This window comes from Mastomys coucha, unplaced genomic scaffold (genome assembly GCF_008632895.1).
Source record: "Mastomys coucha isolate ucsf_1 unplaced genomic scaffold, UCSF_Mcou_1 pScaffold7, whole genome shotgun sequence".
NCBI classification, from domain to species: Eukaryota; Metazoa; Chordata; class Mammalia; order Rodentia; family Muridae; genus Mastomys; species Mastomys coucha.
The window spans coordinates 1,354,984-1,381,736 of NW_022196913.1; the positions used below are offsets into that span (position 1 = coordinate 1,354,984).

General features: G+C 42.1%; 1 protein-coding gene and 1 non-coding gene across 6 annotated transcripts in view; one reads left to right on the plus strand and one right to left on the minus strand.

The window, feature by feature from the left end:
• Frmd4a (FERM domain containing 4A) overlaps nt 1–26,753 on the plus strand; it is a 480,303-nt gene that overhangs the window by 223,627 nt on the left and 229,923 nt on the right. The gene's annotated exons all lie outside the window — the stretch shown is intronic.
• LOC116082828 lies at nt 12,150–12,256 on the minus strand. Its single transcript, XR_004115460.1, has one exon. It is a non-coding gene; the product is annotated as a U6 spliceosomal RNA (small nuclear RNA).

Below are 26,753 nucleotides of genomic sequence, written 5' to 3' on the forward strand. Positions count from 1 at the left end.
ATCTAATGGAGATCAGAAGTATCAAACTTAGCTGGGAAGAGAGATGATGGAGGAGTCTGCTCTGTCACTCACCTATCTATAGCACTGAGCCAGAACCACAGGTGCTTCCAACGCCCAGAGCACCCGGGAGTTAAGCAGGAGCGATAGGGAAGCAGCTGAAATCAGTGCAGCCCCAGGCTCAGTTTCGCCTAGGGGGATTTTAAGCTGGAAGCACATCACAAACACAGGAGAGTCCCCTCTGCCTTCTCAGTAACTCCTAACACTGTGCAGACTTTACATATCTCTTCTTTCCAAAACTCAGAGCATTTTTCTTATATAAAAAAAGACAATCCTCATTATATGCCCCAATACCAAATAATTAGAATCATCATAACTAACACTTGTTATCTGCTTATTATGGACTAGTTGCTGGGCTGTGTGATATTCATGGGATATCTCATTGAATCCATACCATAACTATATGAGAGATATGTTATTGTGCCCATTCTGAGGATAAGAAAGCCAAAGTTCTGAAAATTTGATTTCATTTCCCCAGACATAAAGCTAATGAGCAAGATTCAGATCCGCAAAGAGGCTGAGGCCAGATCCAGCCCCCCTGCCACATGTTTGTGTGTGTATGTGTGTGTGTGTATGTTAGAGTATGAATGTATGCACTTGTTTGTGCATGTGGGGACCAGACGTTGACATTGGCTGTCTCTCTCTATTATTCACCACCTTATATTTTGACAGTGTCTCTCACTGAACCCAGAGCTCACCAACTGGCTAGACTTCCTGGGCAATGAGCCCTGGACATTTATCTTTCTCCACCTACCCGTGTCTTAGGGATTAGAGACACACATCACCACGTCTAGCTTTTATGTGAGTGCTGGGATCTAAATTCAGGTCGTCATGCCTGCACAGTAGGCGCTTTATTGACTGCGCTGTCTCCCCAACCAAGATCTTCTTTCCTCTTTTTCTTTTTTAATGATTTTTTTATGTATGTTGGTATGCTGCTTGCTTGAGTGTATGAGAGTACCGGATTCTCTGGAACTGGAGTTACAGACAGTTGTGAGCTGCCATGTGGGTGCTGGAAGTTGACATGCTCAACTTTGCCCACCTTTTCCTACTTTGTGGGTTTTTTTTTCTTCCACCCTTCCAACTGCCTAACACTAGATAGGAGAGAAAAGAAGGATAGGAAGGAAGAGGTGACATTGTTGTTAGACTACTTCCTGCTGATTAAGTGTGTCAAGCTCCTTGGGGCAAGTTTGATCTTTGCAGTTGGGATATCTAATTTCTTCTTGTTTCTTCTTTTCATACGACTAATTAACAAATCACAACCAACCAACAACTCATCCAAAAGTACCCACCTAGTGGGGCTCTAGCATTTATAGACCTTCTGAAAAGTTCTCAGAATTCCAAATATCACACAACAGCTGAAACTATCTGCAGGTGACAAAAAGCATGACCCTGCTAGAGCATGTGACAAATCATAGCTGCTGTGGACAGTCTGAAGCAGCCCCACTTCCCACACCTGGGAGTAAAAGGAAAACATATTCTTATAATATTTCTGTGTTTTAAAGACACCAAAACTCCAAAATTCTTACTGCTGAGAATTAAATACAAACAAAACTCCAAAATTCTTACTGCTGAGAATTAAATACAAACAGGGATTAAATACTTACTATGAGACTATGGTCTCTGCTGAACATGACTTAGAGTCAGTTTTGGAAGTGAGGCTGCAGCCCTTGGCATAGTGGCCCTTCTTCATCTCTATTTTGCTTTCAGGTAGTTCAATAGGGGTAAATCCCTGGGTGACTGGAGTGTTCTGATGCTCCCAGAAAAGGGGTTAGGGACACCAGTTTTCTTCTTTGTGCACTTCTATTCAATCTGAAAGTGACAATGCCATTCTCTACTAGACTTTACCATTGAGAATTTAAAGCTACATCACTCCAGGTACAGACAGGCTTAATACTGAGGCTGTGTGAAATGTCTCCATGGGCAAATTGTACCTGTCCTTCAGGGTGTCTATCGTCAAGAACTCAGGCTACAGAGCACATAGGATCCTTTCAGGCTGCCTGCCAATTACTCCACAGAGAAAGAGGAGGGAATGGACAAATGGCAAGGCATGCGGCTGTCACTCTGGTGGCATGATTATGGAAATTTTACATTTTGTATGTCAAATGGTAACTTAATGCAAAAATAGAAAATTGCTGCAGGCTCATCTCCCCCGCTGTCATCTGAAGCCTGCTGGGCAGCCCTGCACTCCTACAAATAGTAGTGAAATAAAATGTGAGAATAGCGGGTGACTTAGCATGGGGCAAGAAGGATCCCAAGCATGGCCCTGGACTTTCAGATCAGTTTCTGATATGTCCTCAGACACTCGACCGTGTCTACAGCAAACCAGAGGCTCAGCAAAATTAGAAATTCTTTAAGTCATGATTCCAAGTAAGATTTCTGCTACTCATTATCCTGTTACACATTTCTGAACATGCAGGAAGGAAGAGGGTCCTTCTTTGTTGGATTTTACTACTTTTATTTGGTATATGTGTATATGCAATGTGTGTGTGTGTGTGTGTGTGTGTGTGTGTGTGTGTGTATTGTGTGTTATGTGCAGGTTTGTGTGCAAGTATGCAAGTGCGCATATATGTGCAGGCCAGAGGTTGTTGTCTCTCACTAAACCTGAAGTTTACCAGTTCAGCTAGATGGGCTAGCCAGCAAAACCCAGCCAGCCCCAGCAAGCCCCAGCAAGCCCCAGCCAGCCCCAACCAGCCCCAGCCAGCCCCAGCAAGGCCCAGTAAGCCCCAGGGTCCTGTCTGTACTTCCACAGTGCACCACCTTGCCCAGCTTTTTATGTGGGTTCTGGAAACTGAACCCAGGACTTCTTATTTGAGCTGCAAGCACTTGAGTGACAGCCATCTCCCAGCCCGACTGCACATCTTGATGGATAAGCCCTCTATAGGATGTGCCCACTAGGCCATCTGCACTGGCTGGGTGGTCCTTTTGGCCTGTAATGCTGAAGCAGATGGAAGTGTGGCAGAGCATAGGTTCCAGAAGTAGGTACCCTACTACAGCTCCCTGTTCCTCACAGCTGCCACCAGCCAGCACTTTGTGAAATGGGAAAAGGTGTCATAGGGGACCATACAGCCCTTACTCATCTCTGTTTGAAGAAATAAATAAGGGAGAGCTACTAAAATAAAAGGGTAACTTCTCAGCTCCTAAAAAGGTCTTTGTTTTAATGCCTTGATTAAAAGAGGGAAAGAACATTTAGATCATTTGCCAAGTTGTAAATACCAATCCAAATACTCACATGAAAATTTTGATTTTTCCTTGATTGGAGTTCAGAGTTCAAGATTTTCCTTTTTTTTCAAAGTGGAAGCAGAAAAGCAGTTGTAAAATCAGCTCACGAGAGGTTGAGGGTAATCATCCGTTTACTTCCGGCCAAACTCCTACTCTTTAAAATAGATTGCTGAGCTATAATTTTAGAGCCTGAATGTAATGCAGAAGGACTGTAGAAATGGATTCTAAACGTGATACTGAGTGAAAATCAGTTACGGCTCTTAATACCTCCAGCTTAATTTAAATGTTCCAAAGGAATTTAAATCTCTTGAACTTTCAACACTGCCAACTACATTAGAATCTGAAGAGCAAACGGTGTTCACTTTTATCAGCTACTATGAAATGACATCTGTATGAACAGCCTCCACATGCTTCCAGGATCTATATATGCTTGGATTCTTCATGCTAGCTTCACTTCTTAAAAAAGATAGCCCTTGGGGGATAGAGAGCGAGCTTAGCCAGTAAAGGGCTTGTAAGAGCTTGCAGCACAAGCATGAGGACCTGAGTTCAGATCCCAGGACTCATGTAAAGTTGAACGCGTTGGTACTGTGCTACACAGTGAGACCCTGTCTTAAAAACTAATGTAAAAGAAATTAAATTAAAAGGGAAGAGAGAGATGTGCTTACTGACTTAGAAAAACAGGAAATCCATATTTCGTGCTCTTTTGCTCTCCAGGCCTGAGACAATGGCATCAACTTTCCAGGAGAAACTTGGTATCTAGGCTTCTAGCCACAGTCCAACACACTTTCCCTTCCTCACTCAATAAAATAGGAAACAAAATATAAAAAAAGCTTCAAAAATTAAATACTAATTAATTAAAATAGGTATATGTATCAGTACGGAACATGCAAAGATTTTTTTTCCCTCACTATTCCTCAAAAACTACAGTGGATCAAGTGCTTATACAACATCTACATTGTCTTGGATTCTGTACAGAGTGATTTAAACTGTTTCTTAAACTGTGAGTAGTGACCCCATGGCCCAGGGATCAATGGAAGATCATCGGACCAGCAGCGAGTACCTTTTACTCACTGAGCTATCCTTGACTCTAATGGTTTCAATGTTGTTATTGCTGTTGTTGTCCAAGACTGAGTCTCATGGAACTCAGACTAGGCCTCAAACTCACTATACAGCTGAGGAATGTAATCTTTAACACTTGATCCTCCTGCCTCTACCTCCCCAGTGCTTGAATTACAGCCATGTGTGGCCACACCCACCTAACCCAAACCGTTTGTGCCAGCACTTCACCAGTTTTGTTGCTGTGAACACCATGTGTACATACTGAGGCACATGTGGCCATCAGAGGACAGAATGCCTGCTACATCTGACCACAGGGCACCAACAGACTCTCCCTCAAAGTCCTGGGCTCAGATCTTTGCAGGCCCTTGCAAATGAGGAACAGAGCATTTTATAGTACAGAGATTCTGCTCTTTCAGAAACATAACAGTTTAATATGCTCCTATGCTCCTACCATCATTCTTCGGCATGTAACTACCAAAGTAGCACATCTCTCAACTATGTTATGTTAGTACATTTGACTTTTAAAATTGCTGCTTAAAAAATGGCCAACTTGAGTTTTATAAAAGATAGTTATTAAAGAAATTGTGCTTGAGGTTAGTAAAGACTCTGCAACAATTTCCAAGAAGCCCCTATGGTTCCGTCATTTTGTACCACATATTTTTATGAAGTGGCAGTCTCAACATAGATGATAATCAAATTGAAATATTGATCAACTGTAAAAATTATAGATGCTCTGCATCCTGCAGTATTAAAAATATCCAGTTAAGATTTAATTTCTTATGTAAAAATAAACAAGCACACCCATCTCATTTGCCTTAGTCATTTGTAAGTGACACATTTTTATGCATGCATATATATAAAAGAATTGTTTTAAAATAATTTTTATGATTTATTATCAGTAAATATTTAATTTAGATACTTGTTTCATATCCCTAACATTATTTTTTAAATGTTATCTAAAATGTTTAATTTAGATAATTGTCTCATATCCTAATGTTATCTAAAAATTTATTGGTTCTAAGGAGTCATGAGAGAAGTAGACTTAAAAATCCCTCATTGAAACTGTATGTGAAGGCTTGAGAGATGACTCAGAGAGTACAGGCCCCTGCCACTAAGCTGGATGGCCAGGGTTCAATAGCCCCAGACCCACATAGTGAAAGGAGAGAACCAACTTCCAAAATGTGTTCCCTGAACTCCATTTATGCATGCAAACCTACACACGTGCACACACACACACACCATAAATACAAAGAGATACAAAATGCATTTTCAAATATAGTGAAAACTTTAAAGTAAGTATGAGTGCATATTCAAGAGTGTATAATCACCATACCATCTGACTCAGAAGTTTGAGTGTGCACGGATTCTGGTGGGGGAGATGGTTCCTGGGATTCTGCCATGAATACTGAAAATAACTTGTACCTGTGATGAACAACTCCATCAATGACACTTCTCTGGAGCTCTAGATATCTGTATTCAGGTCCTTGCTACAGCCAATCCAGGGACATTTTCTGATTCCCAGCATACCTTGCTTCCCTGAGCTGTTTCTTCACACTATTTCTATGATATTCAACATGCAAAAGCAGACGTGGGACATATTTGGGGTGAATGTATTCCCCTCCTTTGTGGTTTTCAAATCTTTGAAGTCAAGAATTTCTTAGAGCTACACACAATGAGAAGACACCTGGATGTAGTAACATAAAGTAGATATCCTTGCGCAGCATATTTAAACATTTTTAGTACATTTATTTAATTATTTGTATATGTACATACACACACACATACATATACGAATTCTTGTACATGTCAGAGGACAACTTATGGAAGTCAGTTCTCTCCTGCCAGATGGGTTCCAGGAATTGAACTCAGAATGTCGAGCTTGGCAGCAGGCACCATGACCCACTGAGCCATCTCACTGGCCCAAGCAGCACATTTTTAACCACATACTGTATTCCAGCAGTCATGCAGATGTGCTAATTGAGCATGTGAGATTGTATGAGGTAAAGGGAACCTTTATTAAAAATCCAACCAAAAGCCAGCCTTTCAATCTGATTTGCCTGGTGTTTCATTGCATATTGTCCTTCACTAAAAACAGAGTTTAATAATGGAAGAGAAATGTAAATCAAAAAGCTATCATTCTGCTTCTTGCCTCAAAAGGATGTTGCTGGTTTATGATTTACTATCAGTAAATGTTTAATTTGTATAACTGTTTTATAAGATCATAACTGACAATAGAAACGTAACCAGACTAGTGAGGAAGGGTCTTTGCACACACAAGTAAACTTTTGATTGATAGTAAACTTTGACATTGAAGGGAAATCTGCATAGGCTGGCTGTGTTCCCTTCTTGCTCAGGGGTCAAAGTTCAAGTCATCCTTGAGCTTTCCAGAACGGATGGGGGAACCACTGAGTGCAGAGCCAAAACCAAACACAGCCAAGAAGTCAAATGGTAAAGAAGGCTTTAATATCTACAACAGGTGAAGAGGCCTTCTCTTCTGGGGACCTACACATGTTCTGATAGGCAGACACGTTAGGGCATGTGTGAACTCAGCATGCTCATTCCAAGGTCATAGTTCAGGAAGAAAAGGTGGACACATTTAGGGGCATGCTTTGCTCAAAGATCATAGAGCTCATGTTTGGAACAGTGAAATGGTAGACAGGAGCATCTCTGCACATGCTCAGCTTGCTTCATAAGATGGCACCAGGAGCACCTTTGGGCGGTGCTCGGGAGCACCTCTGGGCGGTACTTGGGAGCATCTCTGCACATGCTCAGCTTGCTTCATAAGATGGCGCCAGGAGCACCTCTGGGCGGTGCTCAGCTTCCTCCAAAAAGCTTTGCTGAACAAAGAGAGAGGAGTCTTAAAACATGTATTGATATAGGAAGAAGTCAGTAATAGTGCCTGTCTCACTTCACGGTTAATAGAAGGGCCTGTGCAGGCTGGCCAGCCATGCCCCCAACCGACATGCAGGCCTGGCTAAACAGAGATAACTTGCCTATACACTGTGTCAGAACCACCTTTCAAAAATATCTACCAAGCTCCTGCACTGTGCCATGCCCGAACAAAACACGCCCACATCCAGCTCCTGGAAACTTCCTTGTGAAGGGACCCAAGTACACAGGAAGGAAAACAGATAGAGATCCAGACTGTGGAAGGTGGTGCAACAGAGAAAATAAAACAATCATAGAGGCTAGATGGATGAGGCAAGAAAAGCAATCTTGTTTTCAGTGGGTAGTTAGGGAGCACTTTGCTGTGAGGGACATTTTAATGCACCAGGTCTTCATGTTTGCTCAGCCAGCATTTGACTAACTGAGCCGTTTCCCCAGCCCCTGCCTTGTTTTGTTTTGCTGCTTGTTTGAGACAGGATCTCATATAGCCTAGAAGGCCTTGAACTCATTGTGTGGCTAAGGGTAACTTTAAATTCCTGATCCTCTCGCCTCTACCTCCCAAGTGCTGAGATTAGAGGCATGTGCCACTGTCTATGCCATGTTGCATAGCTGCCAATAAGGTCTGCCCAACTCTGCTAAGTTTGCTGGTTAGAACAGAAGACATACGATACACATGAGATTGTGTTGACATAGGCATTGAACTCATCCCCTGCTTTGGAGATATGTGTGCATGTGTGGGTGCATGTGTGAACAGAATTGTCACCTTCTATTCTTGAGAAGAAAGGCCTGGATAGTACAGTTAAATGTGAAGTGTTACACCATGTACTAGCTGGTTTTGTGTCAACTTGAGCTGAAGTTATCACAGAGAAAGGAGCCTCCCTTGAGGAAATGTCTCCATTGAGATCCAGCTGTAAGGTATTTTCTCAATTAGAGATCAAAGTGTGAGGGCTCAGCCCATTGTGAATGGTGCCATTCCTGGGTTGCTGGGCCTGGGTTCTATAAGAAATCAGGCTGAGCAAGCAAGGGGAAGCAATCCAGTAAGCAGCACCCCTCCATTGCCCCTGCATCAGCTCCTGCCCCCAAGTTCCTGCCCTGTGTGAGTTCCTGTCCTGACTTCCTGTGATGATAAACAGCAATGTGAAAGTGTAAGCTGAATAAACCCTTTCCTCCCCAGCTTGCTTCTTGACCATGATGTCTGTGCAGGAATAGAAACCCTGACTAAGACAGTTTGCAGTTCAGAAGCAGCAGGTATCGCACTCAGAGGCTGAGCTCTCTTCTTTGGCATTGTGTCTGGGACTTGGGTTTTGTTGACATCTGAAAAAGCATCGAGCCACTTCTCTATACATTCGCGGGCTATTGTCTTAAGGTGAAAATAAGGACTTAAGAATCTTCAAGGAAGCAAGTGAATGCCCTCTAAAATTCACACATGCAGAGAAGCAGAGCGAATGAGCTCACCCGTGGAAAGTCTTACTTGACGTAGACCTTCCATGGCATCCTCCCCTTGCCATGCTGTTTACTGTGTGACCAGGCTGCGTGCTCCTTATTAGATCTTTCAGTAAAAGTGCCTGCCTCCTCCAGGTTATCTGTGTGGATTCAGTACACCATTACATGCCATTTCCCCCACTTTTTACGATCCTCATGGTGGGTTATAATACTGATTGGCAAATCATTCCTGCTGTTTGAATACAGTTTACTTATTACTGACAATTACTATATGCTGAAGAAGTTGTAAATAGGACAGACATGGCAGGAAGAGGTGACATTTCTATCAAGTGCCTCATCATAATGATTCCAGTTCTGTTCACCACCTCCCAGAGAGAGGAGAGAGATTACAGGGTGCTGAAATTGTTAGTTTCTAAATAATTTTTAACTGGTATCATACAGTGCTGATTTTATGTCCTGCTTGGGCATTTACTAGTCAGAAGCAGTATGATCTAGTTATTAAAGTGGTAAATCTGGTACTTTGCCCTCAGCTTTGTGGTGACTTAAGGCCAGTAAGGCATTTTGCTCTTAAAGTAGAGTTCTTTTGGCTGGTGGATGACAGCCACTTTCTCTAGTCACATAAAACAAGCAGCCATCTGTTTGTGGCTCTGTGTTCATTTCTGTGCAGCCTTGAACAATAATCAACTTTCTTCTAGAAAATAAAGAGATTGAATCTAGATGTTGCCTGGCTCTCTAAGTTTTCATCCATCTTAAGGTCTTTCCCAGCCATGGGCCTTAGAGAACATAGCCTCTCTATTGCCACCGAACCTTCTCTCTGCTTCACCTCATCCTCCTCAGGGATAGGCAGTGAAGTTGTCCCTGTCTTGTTTAGCTTGGGATACTAACATAAAAGGCTGAGCATCTCAAACAGAAGGGACTTCTCACTGCTCTGGAAGCTGAGGCTCCAAGAAAGATATCAAGATGCCAACAGATTTGATTCCTACTGAGGGCCCTCTCCTGGCTTACGAATGGCTGTGGTGTTGGTTTGTCCTCACTTTGTGCAGAAAATGAGCTCTGCTCTTGTTTTTTCTCCTATCCATACTTTCTCTCTCTCTCTCTCTCTCTCTCTCTCTCTCTCTCTCTCTCTCTCTCTCTCTCTCTCTCTCTCTCTCTCTCTCTCTCTCTCTCTCTCTCTTTTGTTCTCACTCTGTGTGTATATGTTTGTGTATGAATATTCATGTACATTCATGCACATAGATGTATATGTGGACCTGTATGTATAAGTGGATATATGTTTGTATGTATGCACTATCATAAATGTGTGGAGTTGTGTTCACATGTATACACATGTATGTAGAGGCCAGAAGGCAACCCTTGGGTCATTCATCACAAGTTATTCACCTTGTTTATGTGAGACCAGATCTCTCTCAGGCCTGGGACCCAACAGATAGGCTTGTTTAGCTGGCTATGAGCCTACAGGGACCTACCTGATCTGTTTTTCTAATCCTGGGATTATAAGTACATACCACCAAGCCAGGCACTTTTCATATGGGTTCTAGGCATGGGACTCAGGTCTTATGCTTTCAAGGCAGGCAAACTACTACCTAAGCCAAGTAAATCACTGTACCTTCTTCTCTTTTCTTGTAAAGGCCTAAGTCACATCCTGGGTTCTCACCCTTATGAACTAAATCTAAATTCATGTCATCACATTGAGGGTGGGGTTTCATCATAAGTTGGGGGGTAGTACCAACCTCCAGGCCTTAGCTACAGGAAGGGAATGAAGGGAACAAAGAAACCCCAAGACTGATCTACACAGTTTTAGAGTTCTTGCTCCTGTCCACATCACTGCTTATAGCCACCCTGTCTCTTTAGGTGTTAAAGATGGGGAGATTTTTCACACGATGACTGCTATGTACTAAATGTGCCCCCTCCAAAGTCAGGTCAAGGCTCTAGTCCCTCATAAATAGGATCATAACCCTGTACAAGAGACCCCCAAGGGTCCCTTTTCTCTTCTACCCTGTTGTTCTCTTCCTCCACAGCAGGAAAGCAGCTGCCTACAAGTGGGAAGAGAGGCCTTGTTAGAACCCGAGCAAGCTGGTGCCCTGAGTTCAGACTTCTACTCTACATAACCATAAGAATAAGTGGCTATTTAAATTTTTTATTTATGTATTTGGAGAGTGTATGTATGGGTTGAGGTGCATACTCAGAGGTCAGAGGATAACTTGTAGCAATTGACTCTGTCCTTCCACCATGTGGCTGCTGGGGACTGCACATAAGTCACTGGGCATGGCAGGAAACACCTTTTTTCACTAATCCATCTAGCCAGCCCTAAATGTCTATCATTTATGAACCACCCAGCCTATGTCATTATATTATGTAGCTAAGTTTAAGTCATCTTATTATGTAGCTTATCAAGTAGCTAAGTTTAGTAAAATGGGATATGTTGACAGGCATGCTTTTAAGCATTAATAAGATAGAAGTTGCCCCTCTAGTAAACACGCATCTGTGTGGAACTGGTCACATTTAAGCTTGCAGGAGAGTTCAAAAGACAAAAATAAAAGTCAAATGCTGAATATAAAAAGTGGCTGCTGGACCTAAACAAATACAATATGTGTAAGAGAAATGAATGATCTTATCTTGTATAAGCTGGAGTCTACTGGGGCATAGATTCAATACAACCTTTTTAAAAATGCTTGAGATTTTAGAATAGGTATTTTTCTCTTATATTATATTACATAGCATGCAGAATGCATATGCTGGTCATTTGAAGTATTTTCTTAACTCTAAGTCTAGTGATATGCATCTTTGATATAGCTGTACTGTAGATGTGTTTTGAAAGGTTCGGAGAGATTTCTGCATGTGTTTTCCTCTCTTGGGTCCTAACTTTCAAATCATTCATGGTGTTACTACCCAGAAATAAAGAAGAGGCACATAACTGGAAAATACAAGAGTCTAGTTACTCATCAACTCATTAACAGGATGATCGATGAGTAGCTTTCTGTGTGGAACGATACCCAACTGGAGTGTAAACAAAGTCCTAGACATATGGCCTGTGTACAGCTCTTCATGCTGTGGCAGGGCTCTTCTTTTCTGTCTTTTCTGCCGAGGGAACTCCCCTATTCTTCGAATGCTATACTAGATGGCATTTCTGAAACTCATAGGTCTATGTAAATTGTGACTAAGTGAGAATCACATGAGGGGAAAGTGGACAATGTACTACTGTCTTGCCCTCCATATCAAACTAGATGTTACATTGGAAATGAAGACAAATCTTTAAGTTCTAAAAAGGTCTCTGAAAGCAAAGAAGTCTAGGATAGACTCTACAGCTGTCATATAAAAATGACTTGGGAATGAAGGAAGCATTAGAAAATATTTAAATATTTGAAATTTAAATATTTGAAATCCTCATTGGGTGGGGGATGTCAAGACAGGATCTTTTTGGGGGGGAGGGTGTAAACCAATATACTTTATTAAATACTACAGACAGATAATAGGAGTCGAGATTGCAAAATATGGAACACTTCATGAATTTGCATGTCATCCTTGCACTGGGGCCATGCTAATCTTCTCTGTATCATTCCAATTTTAGGATATGTGATGCTGAAGCAAGCACTCAAGACAGGATCATGTTGTGGTGTGTGTTTGAGTGTGCCATGTCTCTCATAGGCTCTGCTAGGACGAGGTCTCACTGGAGGAAATGGGTCACTGGTGTTGGGCCTTGAGTTTCCTTAGTTCAGCCTGTTATCTCTCTGTTTCCTCTCTACATCCATACTTCTGCTTGGTATTCATTTCTTGCAGTGGTGGACTTTATCCCCTGAAACTCTAAGCCAAGAGAAAGCCTTCCTCCCATAAGTTGTTCTTGAAAGGCATTTGGTTGCATCAATAAGGAAAACGTCACTCATACAGCATCCTGAGCTGTTTGGATCATAGATTCCAAGGACCATTTATTGATGCAACAAGGATTGACTGGTCTCAGTCTGTGCCTGGTACTAGTACTGTTCATGGATCTGAGGATGGACAGAGAACAAAACAGATGAAAACCACCCCTCTGTGAATATTCTTGTCTTATACTTAGAAACATACACTCTAAGAACAAGCAAAACAGTGTACTGAGGGGACAAAAATGAATCAGAAAATAAAACCAGGGCAAAGAGAGGGTATGAGAACCATGGTAGGTGGAAAGTATCCTTCACAATAGCATGACCAGCTGGATTCTCTTACTGGGAGACGTCCTCTAGGCAAGGCAACTGTCCTAATTAGGGCCACTATGCTGTGATAAAACGCCATGGCCAAAGAAAGTCGTGGAGGAAAGAGTTCATTTACTCTTCTAAATCAGTGTTCATCATTGAAGGAAGTCAGAACAGGAACTCAAACAGAGCAGGAACCTGGAGACAGAAACTGACAGAGGCCACGGAAGGATCCCTCTTACTGGCATGCTCCACCATGTCTTGCTCAGTCTACTTTCTTATGGAACCCAGGACCACCTGCCCAGGGATGGCACCACCCACAATGAGCTGAGCCCTATAGCAGAACCTTATGGAGGCATTTTCCCAGTTGAGGTTCCTTCTTTTCAGATGACTTTAGCTTTCTTCAACTTAACATAAAACTAGTCAGAACATTAAGTAACTGTTCTTTTCTGAGTGTTTTGTAGTTTACAGTATATCTGTACTCTCTACCCCGCGTAACTGTAGAATCAGTGATAAAACTTTCAGAGCATTTTGTTCTATAATCCCTGTAATGATATTTCAGAGTTTTATGCCCATATTAGCAGACAGGACCCGAGGCTTGGTGCCTTGCTTCATGTTGCCAATTGTTGCTTTGCCCTTTGGATCAGCACCTTGCATATATATTGCCAGATTTCCTATAAAGGGTTGTTGATGGCGTGTGTGTGTGTGTGTGTGTGTGTGTGTGTGTGTGTGTATGTGTGTGTCTGTGTGTCTGTGTGTCTGTGTGTGTGTGTGTGTGTCTGTGTGTGTGTGTTTGCTTATTGTTAAGGAATGATACACGGTGCTGATTCTGGCAGAATAAAGAGTCCAGCATTACCCAGTTCTTCTCTTTTGCACTATAATGCTAACTACAGATTCTGTTTACTAATAACACTTTTACTTATCCCTTGGGAGAAACCAGTGCTACCAAACAGTACCCATAAACATCAAACTCCACAACAGAGTGAATTCTGGTGTAAGCAGGGTTGATACAAACAAATACTCTCCACATTGTCAGATAGAGAAAGTGGAAAATCTGGGCCATAACCAGGCAGTGGTGGTTGTTGGATGGATTGTGTAAAATTTAGAATATTGGTATGTTTTGAATTGACAATGAATATGTTGTCTAGGCAATGATTAGCAGTTAATTTCCCCATTGGATATTCCCTTCAGGGCAATAAAGACAAAGATCCCCAAAATCTAGATATGAAATGGACAGGACTGAGCCACATGGCAAAGGAAGAGTGAAGCCTAGGAACTCAAGGGCATCTGCGAGCAAGGACTGACCCATATGGACTTAGGAAAGCAGAAATCATATCCAAGATACATAGTCTACAGTGGGTACCAGGCAGTCTGCAGTGAGTAGCCCCAGTGACAGAACTGAAGGCCTCTCTGAGACACATCCAGTGGGAAAAAGACATATAAGACCTTCAAAAGGCCTTCATGACAGATCGATGGGTGACCACACTGAGTCAGGAAATCATAGAACACACAGGGCTGACTTCCATTTTGAAGAGAATTTCCCTTTCTACTTGACCTGAAGTCTACGCCTTCAAAAGTGGCGAGCTTCAGACAATGTTGGGTTTGTTCTCAGAGCACAAATTGCTAATGTTGGGAAACCACAGTGCCTGAGCCAGCTGCCCTACTAGAACTTTTTGTTTGCAGCATCTGCTCTCTGACTTGGGAGCCAGAAAGAACCTCTGGGGTTAGGGGTCCAAGGGGTTCCCACAGAGAAGGGTCACAGGTGACAAGGAGCCGGGACAGGAACTTTCCAGCAATATGTCCCCCACAGAAAGATGTCCATGTGTGACACAGCAGAAATGTACAAAGCTCTCCCTGCAGTTGCTATGAGCTCCACCCTCTGTAAACCCCCCTTCCAAGGACCTATCTACCTGTACTGGCTCTCAGGCTCAAACCAACAACAAAGAACAACTCTACAGGTAGCTTGGGCTATTTTTCTCTCTGTTGAGTCTAGGCTTCAGGAAAATACATACCACGATCCCATGAACCATCAAAATTGATCCTGAATGTGTCCCAACCATAATTGTTGTCACCTTGATATAGCTGGGTTTCATCCCCTCGCCCAGTGTAGTCCAGGGAACTCAACTCAGTGTAGTGCCTCAGATGCGTTATGAATATCAGGGTCTTAATGACACATGATGGAACTCTTATCTCACTAACTCTGTGTTTATTCCATATTCCAATGCTGCTTTTGGAGGTTGATCATCACATTTTAAGTCCCTGGATTCTGGCCAATGACATTCAAGTTCTTTAAAAATCACTAGCTGCTGTTGCCCCACAGGTGTGCTTGATTTCATCAAACCATTAAACCATGCTATCAAATTTATCTTTTTCTCTCTTCTAGTTGTTTGGCTCCTTTTTTTTCCCACTCTTATTTTTTTCCACATGATCAATTTGATTTGTAAATTTGGCCAATGGCTTAAAACAAATATTTATCAGTATGTACTTAGACATAGTACTTTGGCACACAGCCAGAGACTAGTAGGGCTTTCTTTAAATGATAGCTGTTGCTCCTGTTAATATTACCAGACTTCACAGATTGGCCTTGATAATTAATACTATTCATTCATCATGCTGTTGCTATTGAGAACATCATTCATGAGTTATTGTTTTATATTATTTTCTTAATTGACTCTTACAGCTGCTCTTTTGAGACAGTGTTTCACTATACAGCTCAGGCTATCCTAAACTCATTATATAGCCCAGGCTGTCCTCAAACTTGCAGTCCTTCTGCCTGAGCCCTCGAATTATTGGTGCAAGTCTCCAAGCCCAGGTCAGTAGACATTCTTTATGTGTGGCTGCACCGCCAGTTACAGTTCCTCTATGGTAAGCAAATAGTTTTTGTTTTGTCCTGGAGTATTTCATGAGAAACTTTACAAAAATCTCGTACTGACACCAAAATATTTTCTTCTCCATAATCTTAACAAAAAGAAAGAGAGGTCAGTGTGTACCCCAACAGACTCTGCTCTGATTATTAGGGCCACAGGGGTGAGAACAACTGTGCTAACTTCCATTAGACCCTGAAGCCATCACTTTCACTTTGTCCTCAGCAATGTGAAGACCCTTGAGCCAACATAACCAAGAGATGATGTCATGCGGCAGCTCATCTTTACTTAGACTTCTGCTGGTGAAAATATCAAAAAACACGCACCTTCTAGCAAATGGAGAGTGAACTCAATCCTATCAGTCCAAAGCTGCTAACATCTGACTCATAACACCACATGAAGTTGTGCAGCTGAGTATAGGAGTTACAAAGGAATAAATAAATAAAAATAAAGAAGGCTCATGCCTTTCATCTGAGCACTCAGGAGGTAGAGGTGGGCAGATCGCTGAATCTCTGAGTTTGGGATCGGCCTACTCTGTATAGTGAGTCCCAGTACAGTCGAGACTACACAGAGAGACCCTGTTTCTAGAAAATTTAATAAATTAATTATTTATGTATATAAATATTATAAATGCATTACAAATTATTTATTAATAAATAAAACAAACAAAAGAAATAAAATCATTTAATTAGGAAGATTTTGATATTCCCCACATATGAGAGGCAACACCCATAGTTTTGCTCTGTACTGGTGAGTAGAAAAGGCTCACGTGTAATCTTTGTGAAATCTTCTTCACACTCTTGTGTTTTTCTCGCTTTTTCCCAGGCTTTGGTTGGGTTCTTGCTCTGTTTGTACTTATTTTACCTGAAGGAAATGAACAATTTGTCCCTGCATTTACAAATTCCAAATGGCCCTTGCCCATGGGTGAGGAAGAGGGTACACTCGGGATGCTAATTTTCTTTAAGTTTTCATTGTCTTACACATTGCAGAATCCTTTGACATGGCTATGTATCTGTTACAGTGAGTGTTCCACAGCACCGTATGTGGAACCGTAATCGGTTTGGGATGATGTTGAACATTCAATAAAACATTCACATATTTCACTGAAAAAGATGTATCTCTTATTTTTCCATTAAGCCTTTGAAAAATCAAGATATATTCAGTAATTTCATCATCTTAAATGAAACAAAAAAAAAAGTAGGGTGGGAGAGAGAAAAGCAAAGGAGAAGAGGGAGGGAGGGAGGGAAGGAGGGAGGGAAGGAATTACAATTTTGTTTTCTGTCTGATGGAGAACCAAGTTAGTGTGGGTTAATTTGTAAACATTGCAAAGCATAGTAGCTTAAATTAGCCAGCATTCATTGCGCTCATGATTGTGAACATCCATAATTTAGGCTGTGCTCGGGAGAGCTCTGGTCTGGTGCATCTGTGGTCCACTGCCTGCTTTCTTACTTCCCAGAGCCTTGAATGAACAAGCAAATTGGGGAGGTATCAGCGGATAGAGGCCTAAGTTCTGAACTGGCAACATTATTACTTCTTCATTCATTGACCAAGGAAAGTCAGAAAACCAGTATATGTTCAAAAAGGAAGGAAAAATAGAATGTGTGTGTGTGTGTGTGTGTGTGTGTGTGTGTGTGATTTTATAGTTTTATTACAAAGGGCATAGAGTTGGAGGAATAAAGGACTGTGACCACTTTTGGGATACACTCCTGATTGTTCCAGAGTGTGTATTAAGAACACTTTTGCCGGGCAGTGGTGGTGCATGCCTTTAATCCCAGCACTTGGGAGGCAGAGGCAGGTGGATTTCTGAGTTCGAAGCCAGCCTGGTCTACAGAGTGAGTTCCAGGACAGCCAGGGCTACACAGAGAAACCCTATCTCGGAAACCAAAACCAAAACCAAAACCAAAACAAAACAAACAAAAACACTTTTAAAGCCAGGTGTGGTAGCACATGCCTTTAATCCCAGCACTTGGGAGGTAGAAGCAGGCAGATCTCTGAGTTGGAGGCCAGCCTGATCTACAAAGTGAGTTTTAGGACAGCCAGGGCTGTACAGAGTAATCTCTCTCTCTCTCTCTCTCTCTCTCTCTCTCTCTCTCTCTCTCTCTCTCTCTCTCTCTTCCTCACACACACACACACACACACACACACACAAAACCAAAACCAAAAAACCCAGAAATTGATGATCAACCATGACTATAACCAAGGACTTCACCAAATTTCTCTTTGGACATGAGTTTCATGTTTCTGGGAATTGTGAAATTGATTTTACAGCATAAGGAGCAGTGCTGGGGGTAGAGCCTAGGGCCTTGCACATATTAATAAAGTGCACTGCTGAGCTACATCCTTATTCTGAAGGTGATCTGAAAAAACATGCCATGTAATTTATTTTTTCATCTTGTATTCTTAGCCAGGACATCCTCCTTTTTAGTGCCATAAGCAAATAGATAAGTAAGACAGGCTTTTGTCCTGAGTTTTGTGATAGGTTTTATGTCACTATTGCAAGAGTGGTGGAATAAAAGAGCTGTTTTCCATTGTTTTTCCCACCAGAAGACCCAATAATTTAGGTGTGTTAGCAAGTCTATAACAACAAACCCATCTCTCAAATAAGTGCCAAGAATAACCAGTACTGCTTTTAGGAATTCAGTGGTCAGAGTTTTCTAGCTGTTACTTTATGTCTCATTCTGATCTCAACTGTTGTTTCTACATTTTTAAATTAGTTCATTGTCCATGGTGGAGAAAAAAAGATGTTGTGGCTGTGGAAATGGGGGGCTTTTAGGTGGTGCTGATGAGACTGGAAATAAGACCAATTGTTGCGAACAGCAAGCTGGCAAGCCACATACAATACAGAGAACAATTCTATTTCTAAGTAATTACCAATGAGAAATTCTCACACACAATACAGAGGAGACTCACAAAGATGTCTATTGGATTCTTTTGCCCAGGTGTCTCCTCCCAGGACATAGTTAGTGAGCATGTGCAGTGTCTGATATATGACTTTAGAAATTACATAAACAACGGGGGACACAGTAAGTAGAAATCTTCTTCTACAGAGTTTATATTCTAGTGGGAGGAAATAGAAAATGAGTAAAAATGAAAGGGAAAGATTGTCCCAAGTAAGTTGTTGATAACTGATGTAAAGAAAAAGCAAAGCGTATCGAAGAGTAGGAAGTGATAGGGAGAAGGTTAAAACTTTAATAGAGCACCCGGGGAGATCACTGAACACTGATCACAGTTATAGACTTAGGGTGGGACAGAGGGCTCAGCAGATAAGAACACACACTCTTCTTTCAGAGGACCCGGGTTCTATCCCTGGTGTCCATGGTCAGTGGCTCATAACCACACATAACTCTAGCTTTGGGGGGGTTCTACTTCTTTGGATTCCGTGGGCCCTGCACTCATGTGCACACACCCATACATGCACATTACATCTAATCAAAAATAGTAGAATTATACATTTATCATGTAAACATAGTCAACTCAAAATTTTAACATGCAGTGAATCTTTGTCTTTGTAAGTATGTACAGTATGACACTTGGGGCATACAGTCCTATCAATTTCAGTGATGAGAGAATGAAAAATCGAGTCATGGAACATATTGAATCCATGCTGGGGAAATGGGTGGATGACTGAGTAAGTGGGAGGCAAGCGTGGAAGGCAGAGGGGACAGTGAACACAAAGATGACTTACAAGAACTTGACTCTGTGTGTGTGTGTGTGTGTGTGTGAGAGAGAGAGAGAGAGAGAGAGACAGAGACAGAGACAGAGACAGAGACAGACAGAGAGAGACAGAGAGAAGAAGGAGGAGGAGGAGGAGGAGGAGGAGGAGGAGGAGGAGGAGAAGGAGGAACCAAAACTTCACACACAAAGAACCTAATCTCAGTTCAGCTGATGAAATCTATACATGTCAGTATTGATGAATCTCAAAAATATTTTGTTAAATGAATAAAAGACAGAGGGAGATAATATATATTGGCAGATGTTTTGAAAGGTTTATAAACCTAAAACATGTGTGCTATTTATGGCTGTGTATTCATATGGTCAGAGGATAAAAAATATATTTGATAAATACCATGTCAGAGGACGGTAAGATTCTGGGGATGGAGGTAGAAATGAAGAGAGGTGTGGATTTAGTTCTCCTCTTCCTCCTTTTTCTCCTCCTCTTTGTCTAAAGCCTAAGGCCAATAAGGCCAAATGTTAGACTGTAGCAGTGCCTGCAGAGGAGTCTGTGCTCATCCGGACGCTGGTAACCCCTCACTGTTTAAAACATTATATATATAAAGAATGACAAAGAAAAGGAGGTTAGGCAGGGTGGCATACACCTGGAATCCCACCACTTGAGAGGCTGAGGTAGGAGAACCCTGAGTTTGAATATAGCTTGAGCCACATAGGGAGTCTGAGAGAGAGAGAGAAAGACAGAGAGAGAGAGAGACAGACAGAGAGACAGAGAGACAGAGAGAGACAGAGACAGAGGCAGAGAGAGAGACAGAGACAGAGAGAGAGAGAAAGAGATAGACAGAGAGAGAGAGACAGAGAGAGAAACAGAGAGACAGAGAGAGAGACAGAGAGAGACAGAGAGAGACAGAGAGACAGAGACAGAGAGAGACAGAGAGAGACAGAGAGACAGAGAGAGAAACAGAGAGACAGAGAGACAGAGAGAGACAGAGAGAGAGACAGAGAGACAGATAGAGAGAGACAGAGAGAGAGACAGAGAGAGACAGAGAGAGAGACAGAGAGAGAGAGGGAGAGAAAGAGAGAGAGGCTGAGAACATTAGGTGCTTTTTGTACTATAAGGAACTTGGCCCAGTGGGAAGTAGCCTCTGGCTGTGTGCTTATGTGCTCTGCAATAATCCAGTGAAGTATCATCAGCAGGTGACAGCTGCAGAGGAGCTGTGCCTGTGGCTTCAAGAGGGAAGCTCTCTATTCTCATTCTGAATGTCCACACGTTCACCAGGAGGCCTAGCTGTCTAGGCAACTGGCCTGGTTCCTCATCTGGCAGGTGCCTGTGTCAGAGTGTTTCTGGGCGCTGAGTAGGAAACAGTCCTCCAAGTGCTGAGAGTGTCCGGTGGGTTTCATTTTGTCTGCTCTGGAATCTACCAGAAATGAAGACTGAAATGTAAGACAGTAAGACCATTTTCTGTTTTACTCTATGGATGTTTCTGAACTTAGTTAATCTGAACTTAGTCCTGCTGTTGATGACACACTGGGGCTCCATGGGGCTTCCGATTCTCTTGCTTGGTTGTTTAGTGACTTTGAACTACAGGAGTCCTAGCTACTTAAAAGAAAGCAGCAGGTCACATGTAGGTATGTGTATGTTACTGCACTACTAGGGTGAATGCTGAAGTGCAGAGCAAATGTCTTCACGGGCCTGACCCCCACCCCTTGCTGGGAACCTGCAGAAAGACAACCTTGTTCCCTGATTGTTGAACAAAGTCAGAGGGTCAATTAAGTGGACTTGAGTTCTGTCCTAAGTTAGTCACAGACAGGCTGGGAGAACATCCTATAGCAGGAGAGAGCAAGCGTGCTCTGCACAAAGAAGGGAATGTAGGGCACAGTTATTTAAGCCTCTGATATTTCCTTTGATTTATTTACAGGATTTAACTCACCAGGGTCTTGCTAATACCTAGAAGCACTCACACATAGGGCTGAAGCAAAGCATTGGTAGCTACTGGGTACATGCTAGGATACTGAATAAGGACAAAAGCTGCCAGATTCCTGGTCCCCAAATTGACACATACATGTGAATAGAGTACCAGAAGCAGATCTCTTATGAAATGAATGCTTCGTTCCAAAATCTCTATATACAGTATGCATTGCAACACTCATACAGACTACCCGGGAGTCATTAGCATAAGAGTATAAGACTAACAAAGAATTGGTCTCTGGCTCAAACTTGGCCTGCATTTACCACATCCTGCACTCTTCAACTTTGGTCTAGAATAGTGGTTCTCAACTTTCCTAAATGCTTCAATCCTTTAATACCATTCCTCATGTTGTGGTGACCCCCTAACCATTAAATTATCTCCATTGCTACTTTATAACTTTACATTTGCTACTGTTGTGAATTATAATATAAATATCTGTGTTTTCCAATGGTCTTAGGCAACCCCTATGAAAAGGTCATGACTCCCACAGAGGAGTCGAGACCCACAGGTTGAGAACAGCTGGTCTAGAGAGTAGCTTATGATACCAGCATAAGCTTGCTAAGCGAGGGAAGCCCTGCAGGAAGAGACATGGAAGTAGATGTGATAGCTACTAAGACTGTGTCAAAAATCAAAACAAGCTATGAGCGATTATCTTTGAAATCTCTAACTGTACAGAGTTCCCTGAGATGTACTGACTTTGAGTCTGGTTAATTGTGGTGTGTGATGCTTATTTTATTTTCAAGTTCCTTTTATAATAAACATTTATTTCAAAATTAATATACACCAAAAAATTATGCCATGCAACAATGAACTCAGAAGGTGTGGGGCAGCTGCAGTTCAGCCCATCCATGTGTTAATTGGCCTTTTATTACTATCATGAAATACCTGACAGAAATAGTGGGAAGAAAACTGACCTTACCTCACAGTTTGAGAGGTTTCAGCCACATAAACCCCATCATCCGTTAGCTGGTGGTAAGGCAGAATCTTATGGAGAAAAAGGAGTAGAAAACTGAAGGCTTTCACCACATGGCAGCCAGGAGGAAAGCGCCTCTGTAAGATAGGTCCTGCTAGGACACCCACCCCAGATGCCCCAACTTCCTCTAGCTGGGCCCTGCCTCTTAGCTTCTGACATTTCCCAATAATGTCACAAGTTCATGAATCCATCCGTGGACTGAGCTCCCAACCTCATGATCTAGTCTCTGCCTGTTTTTCCTACAACTAAATCTTAAGACCTGAGCCTTCAGGGACAACTGTAACACTGTCATTGAATGTGTCACTGTCCATCCATGTGACTGTGACAGATTGACTTTAGGCTTACGGGGTAACAAACTTATCTTGGCTCATGCTTTCTGGAGGTCTCCAGCCATCATGGTAGGGAAGCTATGGTGGCAGGAACACCTCCGTCCCTGGTGGAGGGAGGCCGCAGCAACAGCTTGCTCACATTAGGGCAATCTGAAAGAAAGCAGAGAAAGCGGGCAGAAACCAGAAGCAAGTATGATCTTCAAATATTCAGCTCTAGTAGCCTAGTTTCACTGGCAATACTCCATCTCTTGGTTTCACAGCCTTCAGAATAGCACCACAAGCTAGAGAATGAGCATTTAAATCAGGAGCCTCGGGGGAAATTTCAGATTCAAACCATAACAGTAAGGAACACCTCTAGAAATCTGCAGCACTTCCCTGGGATGTGGGATTGGAGACTGGATGTCATCCTGCTTTATCCTCTGGCTTCCTACTTCCTGTCAGTCCCTAAGGCTCTACCCTCAAACACCAGAGTTTCCTCGTGGCAAAGTTTTGGCTGGCCCACATCTCTCTTATAGACACCAAGACACTAAAATAGAAGGATCACCCTGAGTGGGGGAGCATTCTTGGAGACACTTTGAGATCAACCCACCTCTTTGTAGGTGTGGGGTTTTGTCACATTGTTTAATCTTTCAGAGCTTGGGTTTTTGGTTCTGTGCAGTGGTAGTGATAATGCTGTGTGTGGCTGCAGTGAAGATTCCAGGTAAAGTGCACAATGTAAGTGGTAGACACTATCTATCATGCCAGTGTTGGAAGTCACTCACAGTTAAGGCTATCACCACCTCTTAGCAACTTTTCTTTCTTCTTCCTTCTTTCCTTGCTTCTCCCACCCACCCACCCACCTCATTCCTTCTGTTTGTTTCTCCCTTTAGAAATTTTTATCATAATTTAAATTTTTTTTAAGCTCACATAAACAATGTATTCGACTTTGAGCACATCCACTCCACCAGGCCCTAGCTCCCTTTTTCTCACCTCCCTCTCAGTCCCTGCTGTCCCCTCTGACAGTCTCTCTTCTGTTTTCATGTCATATCTACCATATACAGCTTTCTGTACCTATATAAAATCTAAGAATCAAAAGTGATAAGAAAATTGAAATATTTGTCATTGTGAGATGAGCTTGATCCACTTAGTATGATTACCTCCAATTGCATCCATTTTCTTAAAAAGGGCAAAATTTCATTCTTCTTAATAGCTAAAAAGAATCCAGCACATATATGTACCTTGTTTTCTTGATCCATCCCTCTGTTGGTGGACATCTAGGCTGGTCCTGAAGCTTAGCTCCTGTGAGCAGTACTGCAGCCAATGTCTCTGTGGTGTGTTGGTGCAAATGTCTCTGTGGTGTGTTGATTCTGGAGTCTTTTAGGTAGATGCCCCGGAGTGGTATAGCTGGGTCATACAGTAGATCTGGTTTTGTTGTGTTTTGTCAAATGTTTCATGTCTAATTGTTTATGCATTATACATGGGAGGGTAAGCTTTTGCCATGGTGCACATGTGAAGGTCAGAGGACAAATTCAGGAAGAGATGCTCTCCTTCTACTATGTGAGTTCCAAGGACCAAACTCAGATAATCAGGCTTGGCAGCAAATATCATTAACTGCTGAGACAACTCATCACCCCATTTATCTATTTGTCTGTCTACCTATCCGTCGGTCTGTCCATCTACCTACCTATCTATCTATCTATCTATCTATCTATCTATCTATCTATCTATCTATCTATCTATCTATCTATCTATCTACCTACCTACCTACCTACCTACCTACCTATCTATCTATCTATCTATCTATCTATCTACCTATCTATCTATCTATCTATCTATCTATCTATCTATCCACCTATCTATCCGGGACTCCTCCACACTGAATTCCATAGTGCCTGGACCAATTTATATTTCAGAAGCAGTGTCTATGAGTATTCCTTTTGCCCACAGCCTTTGTCAACATTTGTTGTTATTTATTTTCTTAACGACTGCCACTCCCACTGGGAAGGGATAGGACCTCAGTATACTTTGGAATTGCATGTCTTATGACTAGTGAGGCTGAGCATGTGTCCATGGCTTTTGCCATTTGTATGTCATCTGTTGAGACCTGCTCCATTCATTGGCCCATTTACAGATTGCATTATGTGATCTCTGTTGTTTGACTTTTTTTAGTTCTTTATATATTGTGAATATTAATTCTCTTTCAGATGTATTCCCCTCCCTCCCAAGGGAATTTTCTTTCTAAAGAACACAGAAGGTCTCCTTTGATGACTTATCCCCAGGGACTTTCCATGTCTCACTGTGCATTTCCTCTTCCACTGAGAACTCAACCTTTTTTTTTTTTTTTTTTGAGAAATGGCCTGTAAAGACTTCCCCAAACACCAGTCAATAAATAATAATAGTACATGCAAGAAAAGCTCAGGTGTCCAAAACCAAGCACTAAATAATTCAGAGTGCTAATGAGGGACTCGAAGATGTGTTTCAAAACAGAAGTATACGTCCTCCATTATGTAGGCTTTTTAAAAGATTCCTTTTTCTTTTCAATTCTGTATATGTCTATGTGTGGTTATGTGCACATAATTGCAGTGGCCACAGATACAAGAAGAGGGTATCGGAGACCCTGGAGCTGGAGTTACCAGTGGTTGTGAGCCACGAGACCTGGATGCTGGGAACTGGATTCCATTCTCTGCAACAGCAGTATGCATCCTTAACCACTAAACCATCTCTCCAGCCCCAGGAAGAGTTTTTGTTGAACCGCTACAAAATCTATCCCAGGCACTCCTAAAACAGATAGTGCCTAGTGTCAGCCTTGTAGCTGCTGCAGTTCAGTTATGAAAAGTGGACCTGCAACTTTTACAGCATGGAATTTCATGTAAACATGGGTCAAGGCTATTTCCTGCTGCCCCAGACACTCCTCTATAGATTTAGTTATAAAAATCTATTGGGTCTAATTATAAAAAAATTATCACAACCTTTGTCCCCCCCCAAAGCAATAAAACAAAATTAAACACACAATGTACAAAGTAACAGCTTGTATATGATTCAGGATTCACAATACATTTCTTAAAATAGAAACAGCATTATGGAGATTCCTACCCACAAGAAATTCCCAACAAAGAATAGAACTCAGTTATCTTATGATGCTTATGTGCTTATGGCTAAGAGGAAAGAGTAATGGGAAGCAGAGAGTGGGGCTTCCTGGAGTGAGGAGGCTCTGGATTGCCTCTAAGGAGTGACTGGGCACCTGTATATCACTGAGCGAAAGGGAAGATCTCTAGCCACGTGCCCACACATACAATGTGATATAGAAAAGAACAAAATAATGGGGACCTCCACAGAGACTCATTTCCTGAGAGGTTGTGTATGTGTGTGTGTGTGTGTGTGCCCTCGTGAGTGTGAGGTATGTATGTGGAAACCAGAAGTCAACATCAGATCTCTTCGTCAATTATTCTCAACTTTTTGTTTAGCTTGGCCAAGTTAATACATCTTGTTAATACAAGTAATACTCTCTCAAAAAACCAAAAATAAATAAATAAATAAATACTGTATCTTGATCATATTCAGTACACATCATCCCATCTCCCCCAGTATCCCCAACATTTCCACCTCCTCCATCTTCCAAGCATCTCAATAGAATTTGGCTGCTGGCTTAAGATTTCGGTTGATGGATACATCATCTGTGCAACGTCAGAAATTACAACTAGGTAAGGGATACTTTCTGATAATCTCATCCAATCGTCCAGTTTCACAAATGACTCTGCCTTTGTTGCCTATTGTAGCAACACAATCAATAGCAAAATCAGTAAGTTCTGCTTGACTCGGTCACTAGAGCAGACACTAGAAGGAAAACAACACTTCCAAACACGTGGCGATTGAAAGGGGACATAGCTGAGGGATAGGAGATCTGACAGCAGACTGACTTAGTTTAATTACATTGCTGTCACCTTCTGTAAGACCTGGGTTATCTGATCAAACTTCTACACATGATGCATCCCATTACCTATAAGTGGTAGTAATAGTGGTATGCATATCAAAGGGCTATTGAGACAGTTAAATGAGTTATTATATATAATGAGTGTCGCGACCACCCTCGACCAGCAAGAATGACGCAACACTCTCTCGGGCTCTTCTCATGCAGTTTA